The following is a 17500-nucleotide window of genomic DNA, read 5'->3' on the forward strand; positions in this document are numbered from 1 at the left end:
AAACTGATATTGAGAGTCATGTGATCAGAATTAAACTGATATTGAGTGTCATGTGATCTGAATTAAACTGATATTGCGTGTCATGTGATCTGAATTAAACTGATATTGAGTTCCATGTGATCTGAATTAGACTGATATTGAGTGTCATGTGATCTGAATTAAACTGATATTGAGTTCCATGTGATCTGAATTAAACTGATATTGCGTGTCATGTGATCTGAATTAAACTGATATTGCGTGTCATGTGATCTGAATTAAACTGATATTGAGTGTTATGTGATCTGAATTAAACTGATATTGAGTGTCATGTGATCTGAATTAAACTGATATTGCGTGTCATGTGATCTGAATTAAACTAATATTGAGTTCCATGTGATCTGAATTAGACTGATATTGAGTGTCATGTGATCTGAATTAAACTGATATTGCGTGTCATGTGATCTGAATTAAACTGATATTGAGTGTCATGTGATCTGAATTAAACTGATATTGAGTGTCATGTGATCTGAATTAAACTGATATTGAGTGTCATGTGATCTGAATTAAACTGATATTGAGTGTCATGTGATCTGAATTAAACTGATATTGAGAGTCATGTGATCTGAATTAAACTGATATTGAGAATCATGTGATCTGAATTAAACTGATATTGCGTGTCATGTGATCTGAATTAAACTGATATTGAGAGTCATGTGATCTGAATTAAACTGATATTGAGAGTCATGTGATCTGAATTAAAGTATCATGTGATCTGAATTAAACTGATATTGAGTGTCATGTGATCTGAATTAAACTGATATTGAGTGTCATGTGATCTGAATTAAACTGATATTGAGTGTCATGTGATCTGAATTAAACTGATATTGAGAGTCATGTGATCTGAATTAAACTGATATTGAGAATCATGTGATCTGAATTAAACTGATATTGCATGTCATGTGATCTGAATTAAACTGATATTGAGAGTCATGTGATCTGAATTAAACTGATATTGAGAGTCATGTGATCTGAATTAAAGTATCATGTGATCTGAATTAAACTTATATTGAGTGTCATGTGATCTGAATTAAACTGATATTGCGTGTCATGTGATCTGAATTAAACTGATATTGAGTGTCATGTGATCTGAATTAAACTGATATTGAGTGTCATGTGATCTGAATTAAACTGATATTGAGTGTCATGTGATCTGAATTAAACTGATATTGAGTGTCATGTGATCTGAATTAAACTGATATTGAGAGTCATGTGATCTGAATTAAACTGATATTGAGAGTCATGTGATCTGAATTAAACTGATATTGCGTGTCATGTGATCTGAATTAAACTGATATTGAGAGTCATGTGATCTAAATTAAACTGATATTGAGAGTCATGTGATCTGAATTAAAGTGTCATGTGATCTGAATTAAACTGATATTGAGAGTCATGTGATCTGAATTAAACTGATATTGAGAGTCATGTGATCTGAATTAAAGTATCATGTGATCTGAATTAAACTGATATTGAGTGTCATGTGATCTGAATTAAACTGATATTGCGTGTCATGTGATCTGAATTAAACTGATATTGAGTGTCATGTGCTCTGAATTAAACTGATATTGAGAGTCATGTGATCTGAATTAAACTGATATTGAGAGTCATGTGATCTGAATTAAACTGATATTGAGAGTCATGTGATCTGAATTAAAGTATCATGTGATCTGAATTAAACTGATATTGAGTGTCATGTGATCTGAATTAAACTGATATTGAGTGTCATGTGATCTGAATTAAACTGATATTGAGAGTCATGTGATCTGAATTAAACTGATATTGAGAGTCATGTGATCTGAATTAAACTGATATTGAGAGTCATGTGATCTGAATTAAACTGATATTGAGAGTCATGTGATCTAAATTAAACTGATATTGAGAGTCATGTGATCTGAAATAAACTGATATTGAGAGTCATGTGATCTGAATTAAAGTGTCATGTGATCTGAATTAAACTGATATTGAGTGTCATGTGATCTGAATTAAACTGATATTGAGAGTCATGTGATCTGAATTAAACTGATATTGAGAGTCATGTGATCTGAATTAAAGTATCATGTGATCTGAATTAAACTGATATTGAGTGTCATGTGATCTGAATTAAACTGATATTGAGTGTCATGTGATCTGAATTAAACTGATATTGAGAGTCATGTGATCTGAATTAAACTGATATTGAGAGTCATGTGATCTGAATTAAACTGATATTGAGAGTCATGTGATCTGAATTAAACTGATATTGAGAGTCATGTGATCTAAATTAAACTGATATTGAGAGTCATGTGATCTGAATTAAAGTGTCATGTGATCTGAATTAAAGTGTCATGTGATCTGAATTAAACTGGGCTGCGTTCAGCGCCGACAAAACGTTGCAGAACGTTTTTTAAACAGAAACGGTGATGCGTTGAACGCACTGACGCAAGAGTTGCAACTACGGCAGCTGAGAAGGCTTTTTGTGTTCTTTGTGAAGAATTTTCGGAGCCTGATTAAGTCGGTATAAATATGTGTTTAATACTACAAAATATGCCCGATATTACAGTTACTGCACTTGCCGCCCAGAACACAAGAGAACATCCCAATCGAGTGAAGGGATTTGTGGAAACTGAAATGGAAGCACATCTTACATAATAAAGACTAAAACACATCTATTTAGCCACACATTCTTGTTGTTCATAATGTTTTATTAATACCCTGTATTTTCTTTCTCATTTTTAGGAAAAGCACTTTACATGCATTGTTTATTTCTATACCAAATGTCACACACTTGCAATGAAGCTAAAAATATAAACAACTACATCATTATGTTGATATCCTATATTTTTACAATAATACTTACGACAAACATGTCTTCTGATATCCTTAGTTGTTGCATATCGAACACATTTGTAAATTACTTCCATTGTGCGAGTTCTCTTTAATACCGTGTGCTTTATATACATGTTGCTGCTGATTGGACTGCAGTTCTGACACGCCCACCAAACAAGAGAAAACGCATCTCAAACCCCGTTGCACACCGGTGCACGCCGCTTCCAGGAAACATGACGTTCAACCCGGAAACCGTAGCAAAACGTTGCGCACCGTTGTGATCTTGAACATGCCCCAAATATTACGTGTCATGTGATCTGAATTAAACTGATATTGAGTGTCATGTGATCTGAATTAAACCGATATTGCGTGTCATGTGATCTGAATTAAACTGATATTGCGTGTCATGTGATCTGAATTAAACTGATATTGCATGTCATGTGATCTGAATTAAACTGATATTGAGTTCCATGTGATCTGAATTAGACTGATATTGAGTGTCATGTGATCTGAATTAAACTGATATTGCGTGTCATGTGATCTGAATTAAACTGATATTGAGTGTCATGTGATCTGAATTAAACTGATATTGAGTGTCATGTGATCTGAATTAGACTGATATTGAGTGTCATGTGATCTGAATTAAACTGATATTGAGAGTCATGTGATCTGAATTAAACTGATATTGAGTGTCATGTGATCTGAATTAGACTGATATTGAGTGTCATGTGATCTGAATTAAACTGATATTGCGTGTCATGTGATCTGAATTAAACTGATATTGAGTGTCATGTGATCTGAATTAAACTGATATTTGAGTGTCATGTGATCTGAATTAAACTGATCTTGAGTGTCATGTGATCTGAATTAAACTGATATTGAGAGTCATGTGATCTGAATTAAACTGATATTGAGAGTCATGTGATCTGAATTAAACTGATATTGAGAGTCATGTGATCTGAATTAAAGTGTCATGTGATCTGAATTAAACTGATATTGAGAGTCATGTGATCTGAATTAAACTGATATTGAGTGTCATGTGATCTGAATTAAACTGATATTGAGAGTCATGTGATCTGAATTAAACTGATATTGAGAGTTTATGTGATCTGAATTAAACTGATATTGTGTGTCATGTGATCTGAATTAAACTGATACTGCGTGCCATGTGATCTGAATTAAACTAATATTGAGTGAATTAAACTGATATTGAGTGTCATGTGATCTGAATTAAACTGATATTGAGTGTCATGTGATCTGAATTAAACTGATATTGAGTGTCATGTGATCTGAATTAAACTGATATTGAGTGTCATGTGATCTGAATTAAACTGATATTGAGAGTTTATGTGATCTGAATTAAACTGATATTGAGAGTTTATGTGATCTGAATTAAACTGATATTGTGTGTCATGTGATCTGAATTAAACTGATATTGCGTGCCATGTGATATGAATTAAACTGATATTGCGTGTCATGTGATCTGAATTAAACTGATATTGAGTGTCATGTGATCTGAATTAAACTGATATTGCGTGCCATGTGATATGAATTAAACTGATATTGCGTGTCATGTGATCTGAATTAAACTGATATTGAGAGTCATGTGATCTGAATTAAACTGATATTGAGAGTCATGTGATCTGAATTAAAGTGTCATGTGATCTGAATTAAACTGATATTGAGTGTCATGTGATCTGAATTAAACTGATATTGAGTGTCATGTGATCTGAATTAAACTGATATTGAGTGTCATGTGATCTGAATTAAACTGATATTGAGAGCCATGTGATCTGAATTAAACTGATATTGAGTGTCATGTGATCTGAATTAAACTGATATTGAGAGCCATGTGATCTGAATTAAACTGATATTGAGTGTCATGTGATCTGAATTAAACTGATATTGAGTGTCATGTGATCTGAATTAAACTGATATTGCGTGTCATGTGATCTGAATTAAACTGATATTGCGTGTCATGTGATCTGAATTAAACTGATATTGAGTGTCATGTGATCTGAATTAAACTGATATTGAGAGCCATGTGATCTGAATTAAACTGATATTGAGTGTCATGTGATCTGAATTAAACTGATATTGAGTGTCATGTGATCTGAATTAGACTGATATTGCGTGTCATGTGATCTGAATTAAACTGATATTGCGTGTCATGTGATCTGAATTAAACTGATATTGAGAGTCATGTGATCTGAATTAAACTGATATTGCGTGTCATGTGATCTGAATTAAACTGATATTGAGTGTCATGTGATCTGAATTAGACTGATGTTGCGTGTCATGTGATCTGAATTAGACTGATATTGCGTGTCATGTGATCTGAATTAGACTGATATTGAGAGTCATGTGATCTGAATTAGACTGATATTGAGAGTCATGTGATCTGAATTAGACTGATATTGCGTGTCATGTGATCTGAATTAAACTGATATTGCGTGTCATGTGATCTGAATTAAACTGATATTGAGAGTCATGTGATCTGAATTAAACTGATAATGCGTGTCATGTGATCTGAATTAAACTGATATTGAGTGTCATGTGATCTGAATTAGACTGATGTTGCGTGTCATGTGATCTGAATTAAACTGATATTGAGAGTCATGTGATCTGAATTAAACTGATATTGCGTGTCATGTGATCTGAATTAAACTGATATTGAGTGTCATGTGATCTGAATTAAACTGATATTGAGTGTCATGTGATCTGAATTAAACTGATATTGAGTGTCATGTGATCTGAATTAAACTGATATTGAGTGTCATGTGATCTGAATTAAACTGATATTGAGAGTCATGTGATCTGAATTAAACTGATATTGCGTGTCATGTGATCTGAATTAAACTGATATTGAGTGTCATGTGATCTGAATTAAACTGATATTGAGTGTCATGTGATCTGAATTAAACTGATATTGAGTGTCATGTGATCTGAATTAAACTGATATTGAGTGTCATGTGATCTGAATTAAACTGATATTGAGAGTCATGTGATCTGAATTAAACTGATATTGAGAGTCATGTGATCTGAATTAAACTGATATTGCGTGTCATGAGAGTGTACGGATCATAACTGTGCTCTTATAAAGAGGGTCAGGATCGCCTCTTATTCCTCCAGCTTCATGTCTTCCAGAAGAGCGAGAGAATAAAGCGTGTGTGTGTCGGGATGAAGTGACAACATGGCCGCCCTCCCTCTGGCTGCCGTCCAAATCCCACTCGTCTTCTGGGAAAACAGGAGGAGAAATGGAACAACTGGTTTTAATGAAACAATTACAAGACACTAATTATTATGTTAATGTTTGCCTACTATCATCAGGAACCGCTAACAGCTTCTGCACCCAGAGGTTTAACAGCACTGCTTCTTCACGTGTGTGTGTGTGTGTGTGTGTGTGTGTGTGTGTGTGTGTGTGTGTGTGTGTGTGTGTGTGTGTGTGTGTGTGTGTGTGTGTGTGTGTGTGTGTGTGTGTGTGTGCGTGTGTGTGAGAGAGAGTGTGTGAGAGAAAGAGTGTGTGTGCGTGTGAGCGTGTGTGTGTGCGTGTGAGTGTCTCTGTGTGTGTGCATGAGAGTGTGTGTGCATGACAGTGTGTGTGTCTGTGTGTGTGCGTAACAGTGTGTGTGTGTGTGTGTATGAGAGTGTGTGTATTTTTGTTTCCCTTGTTTTTAAGCATAAACTCACTTAATATTGATACATTTTCCAGAAATCTTCATATTTTCAGTCCTTCTGCTTCTTCTCCAGCAAATGTGTCTGGATGTGGGAATGATTAGAAGTGTGTGTGCTGGAACCCGACAGTGTGTGTGTGTGTGTGTGTGTGTGCTGGTCCCCGACACAGAAACACTGAGGAACAGCCTCATGTCTGCAGTTGTACATTATATTCCAATTCTGGTTCAAGGAACAGATTTTAGTCAAAAATGTAAATATGTAACCCAATGGCTGGGTTTGTCCATATTTGACCCAAATTTGGGTCAAAACAACCCAGCATTTTTTAGAGTGTGTGAGACACAACACCGTCCGTTACAACACTTTTTTGCATCTATTTGTCATTTTCCTCGTAACGGAGACGAGCAGTGTGAAGATTCCTCATAAACTCACACGCCATTAAACGGAGGCGCGAGTGTGAGAGTGTTCTGATCTCCGGCCTGAAGAACAGTGTGTGTGACCCGACTAACTCCAGCCGTCTGAAGGTCACTCGCTCGCTCGCTCTCTCTCTCTGTCTCTCGGTGTTGGTCAGACACCAAAGCCGGCGGACGATTGTGTGCTGAAGGATATTCAACAGTTATGATTAATAAGCTAAATATGGCAGCGGCACTTCTCCATTTCCCTCGTCCCCGCAAAACTGAAACATTTCCAGCCAGGCGGACTGAATCCAAATGCTTAATTTCATTACATGGTATTAACACACACTGAACGCAGGCTTTGAGCTGTCCGACCGGGAACAATAGCCCCGCGCGGGAGAGCGCTTCTCAACCCGGAGTCTGTCAGACACTCAGATGCTCTCTTCCCATGAGCAGCGGGACCCTCCGGACACGCCCCTCGACCTCTGACCCCGCGGCTCACAGGCTACCCACAGTGCACTGCGGTCGCACAGGCTCAGAACCAGGGAGAAGATGTGCAGGGAAAGGGCTAATGCTAAAAAATGCCAAAATTATGGAAACAATATTACACATATTTTTGAGTAGTTTTTAAAGACTTGATTTCTTTAATGAAATCTACCGGAATAAATCATGTACAATCCCCTAAAATATTTAGTCCATGACATAATAGTGAAATTAGCTCTTTTTTATTTTAACTTAAGTTGACTCTCTAACGTGTGTGATTTAGAGTGAATAGAGCTTACTGAGAAAATACAGGAGAAGTCATGGAAAAGATCTATTCCACTACAAATTATTACATTTTGGCTAAACCAATATTTGCTATGTATACACATAACATATTCTTAACTTTAATATGAATCATATTTTACTTGTATTTGAATCAAACAGTACATTCAAACCACTTATTTCATATAATATTAATATTTAAATCCGATGATTTTATTACTCAGACTGGCCGATATTAGAGAGGACCTATTATGCAAAATTCACTTTTATATTGTTTTGCACATATGTATGAGTGAAACAACACATTACTGTGGTACAAATCATCCAACCCCGTTTGTTATTTTTTCCATAAATCTGAAACAGTCTCAAAATGTTGCCCCGCCCACTGTTGGTGATGGGCTCCGCCCTATTCGCTTAGCTCCGCCCCTTAGGGAGTATTTTTATTAAAGCTAGTAAAGTTACTCAGTCAGGGGCAGTGAGTGATTTTCAGCTTCTCTTTTGTTGTTTGATTCATGTGTTAATGATTGTTTCAGCATTTTTTAAACAAATCCGTTGAACAATGCACTGAATCCTTCATAAAGATTCAACTATTTTAGTCTCAAATGAATCAGCGTATTAAAACGAATTGGCTGAATGAATGACTCAGTGAATCACCCATGAAGAATATTTCAGTCGTACTCATAAAGACATTCAACGGTGTCGTTCACGAATGAATCAGATTTTTGAACAAATTAATTACATGAATGATTCAATGACTCACTAATATAGACAGTACATTTTTTTGTTCCCAAATAAATCCGTGTTTTTGAATAAATCAGAATGATCCACTCATAAAGACAGTCGTTACTGGTGTAACACTTTAATCACTGTGAAATCCCAGCACTAACTCGCAGACGGCGGAGGGATACAGACGGTGAACAGGCCCAGAACTAACTCCACTATAAATCAAGTTTCTATCCTACTAAACCTGTTATTTAGGCTGTGCAGATATGAAGATGTGGACTTCTAGAAAATACATGTTTCTTAAGAGACTTTTCAAAGCTGACATGGAATATCCCGTCCGGAAGTGAGCCAGGCTAACTTAACTTAGCGGTGAAACTTCAGGCGAGGTGAAGATACCATGAAGGTAACTTTGCAAACTTATGTCGAACAGACATGAATATTAATATAAACTCCCAGCGGTGTGTGTGGCGATAACAGCCCTGACTCGCGTATTCCTGAGCGCGAGATGAAAGGAACAGGATCCTGGTTTTCCCGGCTCTGTTTCTCCGGGACACAATAGCTCGACCGGCTCTTCCATTAGTTTGCCATCTCAGACTGACGACGTGACAGCTCCAGCTAATTGTTAATCCAGCCATAAATGTTGCTCGGTGTAATTAATCACATAACAAAGCAGGAGTCTCCAACAATGGTGTGTGTGTGTCGGGCCTGAATGAAGGTGTGACCCCATTACAATAAACATCTCCGAGAGCCCAGCGCAGGTCCGGCCACTATTTAATCTTCATTTAGTGGCGATATGTGAGCGCTGACTGCAGATCAGTGTGTAAATACCAGCGCGGGTGAATGCTGATCTGAGATCAGTGTGGAAACGGCTCGGGGTCAAACACCATTCATCATTATATAAGAGGCATTCGGCCCGATTCACACGCCAGCTGGTGTGAGACAAGCGAGGTATTCCTTGAAAGGGCGCGCGAGAGAAGTGTGTGTGTGTGTGTGTGTGTGTGTGTGTGTGTGTGTGTGTGTGTGTGTGTGTGTGTGTAAGAACACAATAATTGCATAACAACAATAACAACATACACATACAGAGGATCACAATGTATTCAACTATATCTATTACATTCATAAAAGCATCAAAGGAAATGAAAAAAAAAAAAAAAAAAAAAAAATTATACAGGACAAAATTAAATGTTATACAAAAAAATTAAACTTACAAAAAAATTCCAAATAGAAAAGGATGCAAACATTCTATAACGTTTCGCTTTTTTATTTCTTGCCTCTTTCAGGGCCTCGATATAATGCTTAGATTCACACGGCGCTGATGCGAGAGAGAAAGGTATTTTTGAAAGAGCGGCGCGAGAGGAGGAGTGTGTGTGTGTGTGTGTGTGTGTGCGTGCCGAGGCGATGATGTCATCTCTCCATGACCTCCTCGGTCACAGGATCCCGGTGTTCCTGGGAAGATCCGATCGCACACAAAGGACCGGCTTATTGCACACTAATGCATTTCACTGCCGTGACCCAAAAGTGCATTTTTTTGTGAGTTCAAATTATGATTAATATGTGTTTTGTATCTGGTTGTTGAGGAGATGATGTGGACAACAAGAGCATCCGTTGTTCAGATGAGAAGATCCTCGGGCAGTGAGCGCTCAACTGGACAAATGGGATGATTTGGGGAAATGGACACAGGCACGAAACTCTCTCTCTCTCTCTCTCTCTCTCTCTCTCTCTCTCTCTCTCTCTCTCTCTCTCTCTCTCTCTCTCTCTCTCTCTCTCTCTCTCTCTCTCTCTCTCTCTCTCTCTCTCTCTCTCTCTCTCTCTCTCTCTCTCTCTCTCTCTCTCTCTCTCTCAAGTGCCTATAACTCTGTTACCTGTGTTTTTAAGGAACTTAATCAATCAAATCGATCAAAAGTGACGACATTTATAATGTTACAAAAGATATATGTCAAATAAATGAATAAATGCTGTTCTTTTGAACTTTCTATTTGGCGAAGAATCCGGAAAAATTAAATGTATGACATTCCCACCAAAATATGAACTGTGTTCAACACTGATAATAATCATAAATGTGTCTTGATCATCAGATCCTCATATTAGAGTGATTTCTGAAGGATCATGTGACACTGAAGACTGGAGTAATGATGCTGAAAATTCAGCTTTGATCACAGGAATAAATTACACTTTACTGTATATTCACATAGAGAACAGCTGATTTACACTGGAGTAATATTACACTGTTTTACTGTATATTCACATAGAGAACAGCTGATTTACACTGGAGTAATATTACACTGTTTTACTGTATTTTTGATCTAATATTTCAGCATTCACCAACTTTAAACTATTGAATGGTAGTGTAAGGTCACACACTTTATCATTAGTTCTACTGTTCAGGAATAATAGTGTCTGTCCTGCTTCCTCCTCATGACCTGTGACTGACACACACACACACACACACACACACACACACACACACACACACACACACACACACACTGTAATGTAGTTAATGCCCCTCTGGACTTCATGTCTCTTGTGGTTTTGACAGGGCCTTGAGTTATTCATACTGGAGAAAGATCTTTTTGTCTGAAAGCTTCCGTGTTTGAGACAAAAGCAATGAAACCACACACACACACACACACACTCTCACACAGTGTCTGATTCGGGCCCTTGGGCACAGAATGCTGTCTGTGTCTCTGTCATGAGCACTAAATAACCTATTCATAAAGTCCTACTGATATAAAACTGCCATTATACTTAGTGATGTAGAGTTCCAAAATATACACGCTCATAATGCAGTGCTTTTATAAATCTAAATATACAGCATCAAATGACAGAGCGTTAAAGTAAAAATGAACGATTCTGAAGTGAATCTGTAGGGAGTAAATTATCGGAGACTGACCCGTGAACAGATTCCACACTCGTCACGGCATGAAACCATGAAGAGACACAAACACACACGCAAGACTTCATATCTCCAATCTCAGCTTTCATTTACCTGAAAAGAAGAAAAGTCACAATGTAAATGAGGAAACTATTTAAGCATTATTCAAATTTAGATTAAACTATATATGTAGTTTATTTGTATCTTTTTGTAAATATCCCAAGCTTTGAAATGTTGTATTATTGTATTGCCAATACAACTCTCTTCTCTTTGCAGAGAGATTACCTAGGCTCCTCCCACATAGACTCCTCCCACTGTGTGCAGACTCCTCCCACTGCAGATCGATTCCATAGGCTCCTCCCACTGTGTGCAGACTCCTCCCCCTGCAGATCAATTCCATAGGCTCCTCCCACTGTGTGCAGGCTCCTCCCAATGCAGAGAGATTACCTAGGCTCCTCCCACATAGGCTCCTCCCACTGTGTGCAGGCTCCTCCCAATGCAGAGAGATTACCTAGGCTCCTCCCACATAGACTCCTCCCACTGTGTGCAGACTCCTCCCACTGCAGATCGATTCCATAGGCTCCTCCCACATATACTCCTCCCACTGTGTGCAGGCTCCTCCCACTGCAGATATATTCGCTGCATCGTATACTGTCTGAGTAGGTACTATATTTGAATTAGAATCTTCACTTTGTTACCATTAAAAAAGTGTGCTCTCTATAGTATGAATATGAGTAGTATGAATGAAATCCGTGGCCTCACGGGATAGTAAAGTGTCTATCGAATGCGCACTTCAGAATCTCGGCAGAAGTAGCAGATCATGCCAGGATTTTTCGCCTACTGTTTTTCGAATATGTATAGCACAGGCTAGTCCCACAGAGACTCCTCCCACTGTGCAGACTCCACCCATTGCCGATAGATTGCATAGGCTCCTCCCACTGTGTGCAGACTCCACCCATTGCCAATAGATTGCATAGGCTCCTCCCACTGTGTGCAGACTCCACCCATTGCCGATAGATTGCATAGGCTCCTCTCACTGTGTGCAGACTCCACCCATTGCCGATAGATTGCATAGGCTCCTCCCACTGTGTGCAGACTCCACCCATTGCCAATAGATTGCATAGGCTCCTCCCACTGTGTGCAGACTCCACCCATTGCCGATAGATTGCATAGGCTCCTCCCACTGTGTGCAGACTCCACCCATTGCCGATAGATTGCATAGGCTCCTCTCACTGTGTGCAGACTCCACCCATTGCCGATAGATTGCATAGGCTCCTCCCACTGTGTGCAGACTCCACCCATTGCCAATAGATTGCATAGGCTCCTCCCACTGTGTGCAGACTCCACCCATTGCCGATAGATTGCATAGGCTCCTCCCACTGTGTGCAGACTCCACCCATTGCCAATAGATTGCATAGGCTCCTCCCACTGTGTTCAGACTCCACCCATTGCCGAGAGATTGCATTGGCTCCTCCCACTGTGTGCAGACTCCACCCATTGCCGAGAGATTGCATAGGCTCCTCCCACTGTGTGCAGACTCCACCCATTGCCGATAGATTGCATAGGCTCCTCCCACTGTGTGCAGACTCCACCCATTGCCGAGAGATTGCATAGGCTCCTCCCACTGTGTCCAGACTCCACCCATTGCCGATAGATTGGATAGGCTCCTCCCACTGTGTCCAGACTCCACCCATTGAGAGTGTTCTGGCCCTCATTACAGTGAACAGTAAAAAGAGCTAAAGAAATACCGTAATACAAACAGGGAATTCAATTTTCATTCGCCTCAATGTTCTGAAATATTTCAGTTCACACTAACAGAGCACAAGATATGACCAGCCAATCATTAGCAGCCAGTCATTACAGCCAGGAAACTGTAGAAACAGCAGGACTCATTCCCACATCCAGCTGAGCAACAACTGCGAAGAAAAGAAGAATATCAAACATCTCTGCGACGTTGCATCATGAAAGCGTGCGTGTGTGTCTCAGGTGTCAGTGTTTACATCCGCCGCTGTGATGCTGAGGTAAGCGTTGCGTTGCATTAGCCAGCGTGCCGCGAGCGCTAGCGTCAGAGGACACGGGTGTACCTGTAGCATCACTCACCCGCGCGAGTCTTTATCCAGCGTGATGTTTTCATGTCACGCCGCGGGCGTCGAGCTGTTGTTACCAGCTAAACCCAATCAAATCTTTCTGAAGTCGTCGTCGTCGACGCGTGACACCGTCTAACCTTAATGCTAAATAATTAGCCGAGCGTGTGTCGCGGTGGGGTTCTCACCGCAGGGTGAGCTTTCTTTGATCATTATGCTAATTAAATCTGTCTGTGTTGACAGGTTGAGCGGGTGAGGAGCCGCGACAGGTAGGTGTCAGGAACACGTCGAACACCTGGTGTGTGTGACTCATTAAACTGTCATCGATGACCCGAGAGAGACTCGATGAGAGAGAGAGAGAGAGAGAGAGAGAGAGAGAGAGAGAGAGAGAGAAAAGAGAGAGAGAGGGAGAGAGAGAGAGAGAGAGGGAGAGAGAGAGAGAGAGAGAGAGAGAGAGAGAGTGAGAGAGAGTCACGCCGGACGCCCTCGTGTCAGTCACTCACGACAGCAGCTCGAGGGAGGAATTAACCGGCCCGCTCTGAGATGTGTCACACACACACACACACACACACACACACATGATCACACACACACACACACACACTAACCCGACCCCTACACCTACCCATCACACACACACACACACACTAACCAGACCCCTACACCTACCCATCACACACACACACACACACACAAACCCGACCCCGACACCTACCCATCACACACACACACACACACACACACACACACACACACACACACACACACACACACACACACACACACACACACACACACACTAACCTGACCCATCACACAAAACTTTCTGCATTTTTACATTTTCAAAAAAACTCATTCTGTGATTTATAAGCTTGTTTCCTCAATTTAGGTCCACAGTGACACGAGTCCCCACACACACACTTACTCACACACACACTTACTCACTGACACACTCACTCACACACGCACACGCACACACACACACACACACACACACTCGACCGGCCAAGGTGAGCTCAGTGAGGCGAGGATGTCAGAAACCTTCCATTAAAGCTTTTCTTTCACACCTCAAACCTCACAGGAGAACCGAGAGGCACACACTCCTGACGCACGCCAGTGACCGCAGCGTTTAAGGGCCTCGAGTGTGTGTGTGTGTGTGTGTGTGTGTTTCTGGACGGTTCTCAGCCCTCTGGGGTCAGTAAATGACCACCGCTTCCCTCTCCATCACTACAGGACACTGGTAAACACACTCCTTTGTTCATCACAGGGTTAAAGGGACCGTTCAAAACCTGCTTCGGTTTTATTTTTATTTTGAGTACAGGTTTAGTTTGAGTAAATGTTAAACATATTACTTTTTTTTTTTTTAAGTTTTTCATCTAATATTTATATTTTATTTTAGCTTATTTAAATTTGCCACCTTATGCATCAAGCAGGTGCGTAGAAATATTAATAAAAGCAAATAAATCTCATTTTTAATGCAACATTTCAAGTCACGTGACCTTCATCACTCCTGTTTTCACATGAAACGTATGAATATAATATTTGCAAGCTATAGCAGTTCATCTGTTTTGGTTCGATTATTTGCTTCTATTTATATTTCTATGCACCTGCTTGATTCATAAGGTGGCAAATTGAAAAATGCTTAAATAAAATAGAAATATTAGATGAAAAACTTTTAAAATTAAATGTGTCTAAAATTTACTCAAAGTAAAAATGAAATAAAAATAATAATCATTTGATTTAATAATGTGCACTTATTGTGTACATGCATGTTTTTACATTGTACTTATATTTGAAAAAACGATACCTGCATGTAACTGCAGCTGTAATTAATTTCTAGGGATGCATGATATATCGGCCAATATCGGTTCATTTTTAATGTTATCGTTATCGGTCAGATAAGAATATTTGGGTGATCTATTAAAGCCGATATATAATGTATTATTTCCCTCAGCTGAGACGCTTCAGATGCGCACTGTTCAACATGATCGTTTTGCATTGCTTGGAATATGATTGGAATCACTTAAAAAAAGTAAAAATACAGTTAAATGCAACGCAAGTCTGTCATATCGGCTACATAACATCATAACGAGAACATTATAATTGTGTGCTTGGGACGTGGATTTTAAAGGTGAAACTTTTGTTTTTGTAATCAGGCTCTCAAAAATGACATAAAAATATGGATTTAGATTTATCGGCCAATATATCGGTTATCGGCTTTCAAATATAAAGAATTATCGGTTATCGATATCGGCCAAAATTTTCATAGCGGTGCATCCCTGTTAATTTCTGTCCTTCCATGTAAAATGACACTGTTGAGATTCCTTTAGCTCTTAACTGACCCTTTAACGGTGATATAGGGCCCTATCTTGCACTCGGCGCAAATGACTTTGTACACTGACGCATGTATCATTCCTATTTTGCACCCGCGCAAAGCGGACTTTTCCCTCCACAGACGCACGTCGGTTAACTAAGAAATACACTTGCGCTCCCCGGGGTGGTTCAGCGCAAAGAGGAGGCGTGTTCCGGCGCAAACTTTCCCTCATGCTATTTTGCTGTTCTATAAAACAATTGCGCCACTGACCAGAAAAAAACTAGTCTAAAGTCAGTGGCGCGTTGCGCGTTGTTCATTATGCTATTTTAAGGGCGCATGCTTGGCCATAATCAATGTAGCGTGTGCACAACGCACATACACGTTGATTCTCTCATCTAAGCAGCAGTTTTCATTTTTGCAAATCATACATTATTACGATAGATAGATAGATAGATAGATAGATAGATAGATAGATAGATAGATAGATAGATAGATAGATAGATAGATAGATAGATAGATAGATAGATAGATAGATAGATAGATAGATAGATAGATAGATAGATAGATAGATAGATAGATAGATAGATAGGCAATTTATTATAAAAGCATGTAGCTTACACATTTACCCAAATTATCATACGCCTGTTTAACAGAAGTTAATTTGTGTGGGTTTCTCCATCCCCAATGTCACTTCTCTGTGTTTTACGGCCCTGACGAGAACGTTGCTCTCCTCGGCTGTGAACCGCTCCTGGCGCGCGCCTGGCAAATCCACCGTTATAATAGGAATCCGCTTTAGAACAAGCGCGCCTGCTCTTAAAGGGAATGTGAGATGACGCTCTGATTGGTTTATTTCACGTTACGCCCAAACCACACCTATGAATAATGAAGCTACTTCAGACCAACCCCTTTTAGATTTGCGCCAGGCGCAAGAGGCATTTATCCCGCCGGGAAAATAGCAACAGCGCCGGGATCCGCCCACAAAGTTACTTGCACTTTGCGCTTTGACACTTGCGTTTCAGATCGTTAAAATAGGGCCCATATTATGCCCCTTTTCACAAGATGTAATGTGCCATTTTTGTGTGTGTCCCTTTAAATGCAAATGAGCTTTAGCTCCGCCTCCGTTCAGAAGAGGGCGGAGCTTCAGAGACTCCGGCAATAACAACACAGGCCGATCTCACTGATCCAGAGTCAGGAGTAACAGCAGCGAGTGCAGCCTTACGGAGAGACTCAGGGAGAGCTTCACTTTTACACGTTTCTGAATGTTAGCGGAGACATTTCTGTAGCTGTTGTGGAGTTACACTGATCATCTCCTCATCATGTTAAACTCTTCCACAAGTGTCCACAGTTCCTGAGGTGTTTATAAGACAGCGCTGACATGTTCTGGTCAATAGTGTTCAGTGTCGTCTGTGCTCGACCACAGAACAGTTTCAGGCTTTGCTGGATCTTCTCCAGTGCGTTAGAACTGGTCTCTGGTCTCAGATTCTCCTGATATGTAACCCAAAGCTGTCCTCTCCTCACCGTATCCCTCCTCTGTAGTTCTGCATCACACAGCACAGCACGTCACACTGATTTCCTGATGTAAACACATGGTAGTTCATGTAAAGTGTGACCCGAGTGTCTCTACATGTACGAGTGTGTTCGGTGGAACAGCTGCTCTCTTCACCAGCGCAGGGAATTATTATAAAGTTAATAAACTCCACTTGTGACTGTAACTGAGGCCTGAAGCGCCGCTCCGTTCATAACTGACCTCCACTAATCATCATATTTCTGCAGCCGCTCTATTGTTGCTCAATCTGCTTCAGCACCTGATAAATTAATAATTTAAGCTTCC

At 39.8% G+C, this 17500-nt stretch overlaps 1 long non-coding RNA gene across 1 annotated transcript; it reads right to left on the reverse strand.

Moving 5' to 3' along the window:
* Positions 1-11497: 11497 nt before the first annotated feature.
* Positions 11498-11932, reverse strand: LOC130079381 (uncharacterized). The gene is made up of 3 exons (XR_008806448.1): positions 11862-11932; positions 11734-11782; positions 11498-11556 (listed from the first exon to the last, which is right to left on the reverse strand). It is a non-coding gene; the product is annotated as an uncharacterized LOC130079381 (long non-coding RNA).
* Positions 11933-17500: the final 5568 nt, after the last annotated feature.

The sequence above is a fragment of the Rhinichthys klamathensis genome, unplaced genomic scaffold (genome assembly GCF_029890125.1).
Source record: "Rhinichthys klamathensis goyatoka isolate OS25496 unplaced genomic scaffold, OSU_Roscu_1.1 h1tg001025l_1, whole genome shotgun sequence".
Lineage (NCBI taxonomy): Eukaryota > Metazoa > Chordata > Actinopteri > Cypriniformes > Leuciscidae > Rhinichthys > Rhinichthys klamathensis.